Below are 5,864 nucleotides of genomic sequence, written 5' to 3'. Positions count from 1 at the left end.
TGTATGTTGTTCTTTTTGAATGTGCCACACGTTGTATCAGTGAAGACAAACCAAACAAAAACTTTAACGGTTAAGACAAAAAAATCTCAATCATCTCATACAATTTTTCTTTTGTCACATTTGTATTTCTGTCAACCCTACCATTCTTTCAATACACAGTAAACTTGTTTAAATATATTTTTCTATATTATATTTTTAATTTTTTTTTAAAAAAACATTTCATCCAGAATGTTGAGTAAATCAAGGGGAAAAAAAAAACCGCTGACATTGTGCAGTAAGTAAGAGGGAGGACTGAAGTCATTTGGACATGGTAACGATCGCTTTGAGAAACTTGTTGATAGTAATCTATGTGCTGAAATGAATACTTTGCCACTCCTACCCCTTGCTGTTCAGCTGCATCAGACATGGGTTTTAGAATGTCAATATCATTAAGTTCTCCTGGAGGGGTGATATGGAATTGCACTGGGTACATGTGTAGTTCTATATAAATACAATGTGATTGTTTGGCCCTGGATTAACATAGTAAATTAGGTTGAAAAAAGACACACGTCCAACCCTTTACGTCTATATAAAACCTGTCCAACTGATAGTTACTGTGAATTAATGTATTGCATGTATTGTGAATTGATGTGTAAAACTCTGTTCGCAGCTAAAAGGGGATGTAAAGGCAAACAAATAAAATCCCATTTTTACTTTCTTTAATGAAAAAAAAATCTATCTCCGGTATACTTTAATTAAAAAATATGTAACGGTTTTATAAGAAACCTAACCGTATGCAGTGAAATTCCCCCTTCGGTTTACTTGCTCTAACTGCTTAAGATAGGAAACTTCAGACGGACCCTAACTGCTCTGGAGGGAAACAATCATACTTTCAAACGGCAGGGTGAGCTCTCCCCACTTTACTTCCCTGACCTCGAGCAGATTTGTTTGTTTCCCTGTAGAGTAGCTGATCCACAAACCCAGTGCAGTCTGCATATTCTGATTATTAATCAGTCTTGCTATATCAGCTATGGCAAATATTATTTGACTTGCGCTATTTTGATAATTTATGACAATCCCTAATCTTAACCCTTCCAACAGAAGCCCAGACCACACTGAGCATGTGCGTAGTCTTGCAAAGATGTTTAAAGGAAAACTATACCCCCAAAATGAACACTTAAGCAACAGTTCATATCATATTAAGTCTTGAAGCAAAGAGGTAGTTTATTATAACAATCAAAAGACAGCTTCTCAGTCTGCATAGAAGTATAACAGCTGCACAGAGCAGTGAGGTAGATAGAAGATTGCTTGCTTCAGTTTATATACCCTTTTTACATAATACATTCTGATAATTCAGCAAAACAAATACATCACAATGACATATACAATGGTGTGAAAAACTATTTGCCCCCTTCCTGATTTCTTATTCTTTTGCGTGTTTGTCACACAAAATGTTTCTGATCATCAAACACATTTAACTATTAGTCAAAGATAACACAAGAAAACACAAAATGCAGTTTTTAAAGGAGTGTTTTAAATGGGTTTTTATTATTTAGGGAGAAAAGAAATCCAAACCTGTGTGAAAAAGTAATTGCCCCCTGAACCTAATAACTGGTTGGGCCACCCTAAGCAGCAATAACTGCAATCAAGCGTTTGCGATAACTTGCAACGAGTCTTTTACAGCGCTCTGGAGGAATTTTGGCCCACTCATCTTTGCAGAATTGTTGTAATTCAGCTTTATTTGAGGGTTTTCTAGCATGAACCGCCTTTTTAAGGTCATGCCACAACATCTCAATAGGATTCAGGTCAGAACTTTGACTAGGCCACTCCAAAGTCTTCATTTTGTTTTTCTTCAGCCATTCAGAGGTGGATTTGCTGGTGTGTTTTGGGTCATTGTCCTGCTGCAGCACCCAAGATCGCTTCAGCTTGAGTTGACGAACAGATGGCCGGACATTCTCCTTCAGGATTTTTTGGTAGACAGTAGAATTCATGGTTCCATCTATCACAGCAAGTCTTCCAGGTCCTGAAGCAGCAAAACAACCCCAGACCATCACACTACCACCACCATATTTTACTGTTGGTATGATGTTCTTTTTCTGAAATGCTGTGTTACTCTTATGCCAGATGTAACGGGACGCGCACCTTCCAAAAAGTTCAACTTTTGTCTCGTCGGTCCACAAGGTATTTTCCCAAAAGTCTTGGCAATCATTGAGATGTTTTTTAGCAAAATTGAGACGAGCCTTAATGTTCTTTTTGCTTAAAAGTGGTTTGTGCATTTGAAATCTGCCACGCAGGCCGTTTTTGCCCAGTCTCTTTCTTATGGTGGAGTCGTGAACACTGACCTTAATTGAGGCAAGTGAGGCCTGCAGTTCTTTAGATGTTGTCCTGGGGTCTTTTGTGGCCTCTCGGATGAGTTGTCTCTGCGCTCTTGGGGTTATTTTGGTCGGCCAGCCACTCCTGGGAAGGTTCACCACTGTTCCATGTTTTTGCCATTTGTGGATAATGGCTCTCACTTTTGTTCGCTCGAGTCCCAAAGCTTTAGAAATGGCTTCATAACCTTTGAAATTGAACTCAGGTGTGATAAACCACAGTTAAGTTATTTTTTAACAAGGGGGGCAATCACTTTTTCACACAGGCCCATGTAGATTTGGAGTTTTTTTTCTCCCTTAATAACGTAAACCTTCATTTAAAAACTGCATTTTGTGTTCAATTATGTTATCTTTGACTAATAGTTAACGGTTTTTGATGAGCAGAAACATTTAAGTGTGACAAACATGCAAAAGAATAAGAAATCAGGAAGGGGGCAAATAGTTTTTCACACCACTGTAGAATGCAGGGGAACAATTTTCTATAGACAAGCCTTATGCCCTCCATCAACAATTGTAATAACAGAGCACTGATACATAATCGCACCCAAACATAACCGGATATTTTAAAAATTAAAGTGCTTGAGCATTTATTAGGATATATATCTCTATATCGTCGTATAACGGCTAACCCTAAATATAAAGCTATCCAAATATACTTTGCCCACCACTTACCAAAACTACCAGTTTCTCTCACTCTTCGCCATAACCTCTCTTACTCAGTTCTCACCTATTCTTGTTTTGGTCCCTGGATATGTTTGGTAAGAATATGTAAGATTTTAAGCTGCCATGGTATCCTGTAGGATAGTGCTGTCCAACTGGTGGCCCTCAACAACCCGAAAAGTGCCCACATTGTTCACCCGTTCACACTTCATAGAAATTGCTGGAGGGGAACCAGCACTGTGTCACTGTGTGTAGCACAGTATGGACTGTTCATCTTAGAGTAGTCCTGTGTGTGCCATACTTTGCTTGTCTTATGCTCCCTGTGTGTGCCTTACTCTGCCTGCCCAATGCTACCTGTGTGCCATACACTGCCCTATTCTCCTTGTGTGTACCATACTCTGCCTGCACTATGCTCCCTGTGTGCGCCATACTCTGCCTGCTCTATGCTCCCTGTGTGCGCCATACTCTGCCTGCTCTATGCTCCCTGTGTGCGCCATACTCTGCCTGCCTTATGCTCCGTGTGTGCCATACTCTGCCTGCCTTATGCTCCCTGTGTGTGCCATACTCTGCCTGCCTTATGCTCCCTGTGTGTGCCATACTCTGCCTGCCTTATGCTCCCTGTGTGTGCCATACTCTGCCTGCCTTATGCTCCCTGTGTGTGCCATACTCTGCCTGCCTTATGCTCCCTGTGTGTGCCATACTCTGCCTGCCTTATGCTCCCTGTGTGTGCCATACTCTGCCTGCCTTATGCTCCCTGTGTGTGCCATACTCTGCCTGCCTTATGCTCTGTGTGTGCCATACTCTGCCTGCTCTATTCTCCTTGTGTGTGCGCCATACTCTGCCTGCTCTATTCTCCCTGTGTGTGCCGTACTCTGCCTGCCCTATTCTCCCTGTGTGTGCCGTACTATGCCTGCCCTATTCTCCCTGTGTGTGCCATACTGCGCCTGCCCTATTCTCTTTGTGTGTGCCATACTCTGCCCACCATATTCTCCTTGTGTGTGCCATACTGCGCTATTCTGCTTGTGTATGCCTTAAGAAAACTTGTGCCAGGAAACTTGGCACTTCCAAGTCCAGGCAGAAGTGACCTGGCCAACCTTTAGGAAGAGCTTTATATACGATTATCAGAACAGGATCCATACTCCAACCTCCCTACTATACAGTATATGGTAAAATCAAGCATTATGTGGTTTTACAACCGTTGGCTCCATTTTTAAGGTGTTGCTCTATTTTTAATCAGTGAATCAATATTTTTTCCTACAATCAGCTTTTTGGTTGATAGGGTCTAGTTTACTGTAGCAACAAGGCAGTGGTTTGTATGAAAGACTGAAATATGAATAGGAGAGTGTCTAGATAGAAAGATAAGTAATAAAAATAAGATTATGGTCCCACATAGTAATTGTGCTGATGTTTTTGCATCAGTATCCTTAGGGTTCTTACACAGGAAAGGTTTTTTCCCCCAGTGTTTTAAAATGCATAAAAAGTGTTTATATCCATTTTTTTGTAATGGAACGAAGTGCACTTTTATGAGCTCTTCTATCCCTTTGTCCTGTAAACGCACACCAAGGGCAAAAAGAGGCAGCAAGTTGCATCTAAAAAAATTTTTATAGAAAGAAAAAAAACTTGAGTGCAATAAAACGCGGTTCTAAAAGGACATTAGCAGAATACAATGGATTCATTTAACTGATGCATCTCACTTCCAAAAAAATACCATGAGCAAGGGACCACACACCATTACTGTAAACAGTGTTTTGTTTTTGTTAGTCATAAAAATATTTTTTAGGTTTCTTCAAAGGTGTAACATTCTGTCACATTAAGGGGAGAAGCATGGCTGAGGAAGAGCAGACTATCTCTGTGAAATACGAAGTCTTTGGAAAGGTGCAAGGTGTTTTTTTTCCGCAAGTACACCCAGTTAATTTGTCTTCTGGGTACCATTATTTTGTATCAATTAACTTTCTTTCTTGACTACATTCTCTTTTGCTGTGATGTATATATTGGTTTTTAAAAACAGTACATTCTGAGAGACACAGCAAATAATGTTTCAGATCTATGGAGATACCTACGTTTCTGTTTATTGTTATCCACAAAGGATTTTAGAGATCCTTTTTTTTTTTTCCATATGCCATTATTGTTGCCATCTGCCTGGAATTGTACTGGTCCATAAAAAGATAAGAGCTAAAAAGCGTGATATATTTTCCATGATTTGTACATAAACTGATAAAATGTTATGGACTAGATGATTGTCTGTTTGCTGGTGCGGTCTGCTAAATTTACACAGTTTCTAGCATGTGATTAATAACCATTCATATTTGCCATGGCTCTCACTCACTTTCAGTCTTTTTAATTTGTTTTCCTGCAGGCAGAGGAAAATCGTTTAGGTCTATATGGCTGGGTGCAAAACAGATACAGGGACAGTTGCAAGGACCAAATGCAGGTCTGGCTACAAAAGAAAGGCAGTCCTATGTCCAGAATTACAAAAGTGCAGTTCCAAAATGAGAGAATTCAGAAGCTGGAGCATAGCACATTTAGCATTTGTAAATAAATATGTTTCTTTGGTTTGCTAAGCATGTCCAGTAAGACTGTACTTGTATGTTGGCCATTTACAGTTGAAAAGAAGAAACTTTCATGGCCAGTTACTTGTCATTTATTGCTTTATTTTTATTCATCTGTGTTTACATTGTCCAGTTGTGCCTGTGGAAACAAGCTAGGCAGTTAACACTCCCAGAGACTATTATCCAACTGCTACAGTCACACTCCCTTCCCAGAGACTATTATCCCACTGTTACGATTAGCACCATCTCTCTCTACTATACCTTCTATCCCACAGCCATAGTTCCTTCCCAGAGACTATTATCCCCA

This window comes from Xenopus laevis, chromosome 8L (assembly GCF_017654675.1).
Source record: "Xenopus laevis strain J_2021 chromosome 8L, Xenopus_laevis_v10.1, whole genome shotgun sequence".
Classification (NCBI taxonomy): Eukaryota; Metazoa; Chordata; class Amphibia; order Anura; family Pipidae; genus Xenopus; species Xenopus laevis.
This window is presented reverse-complemented; position numbering follows the sequence as displayed.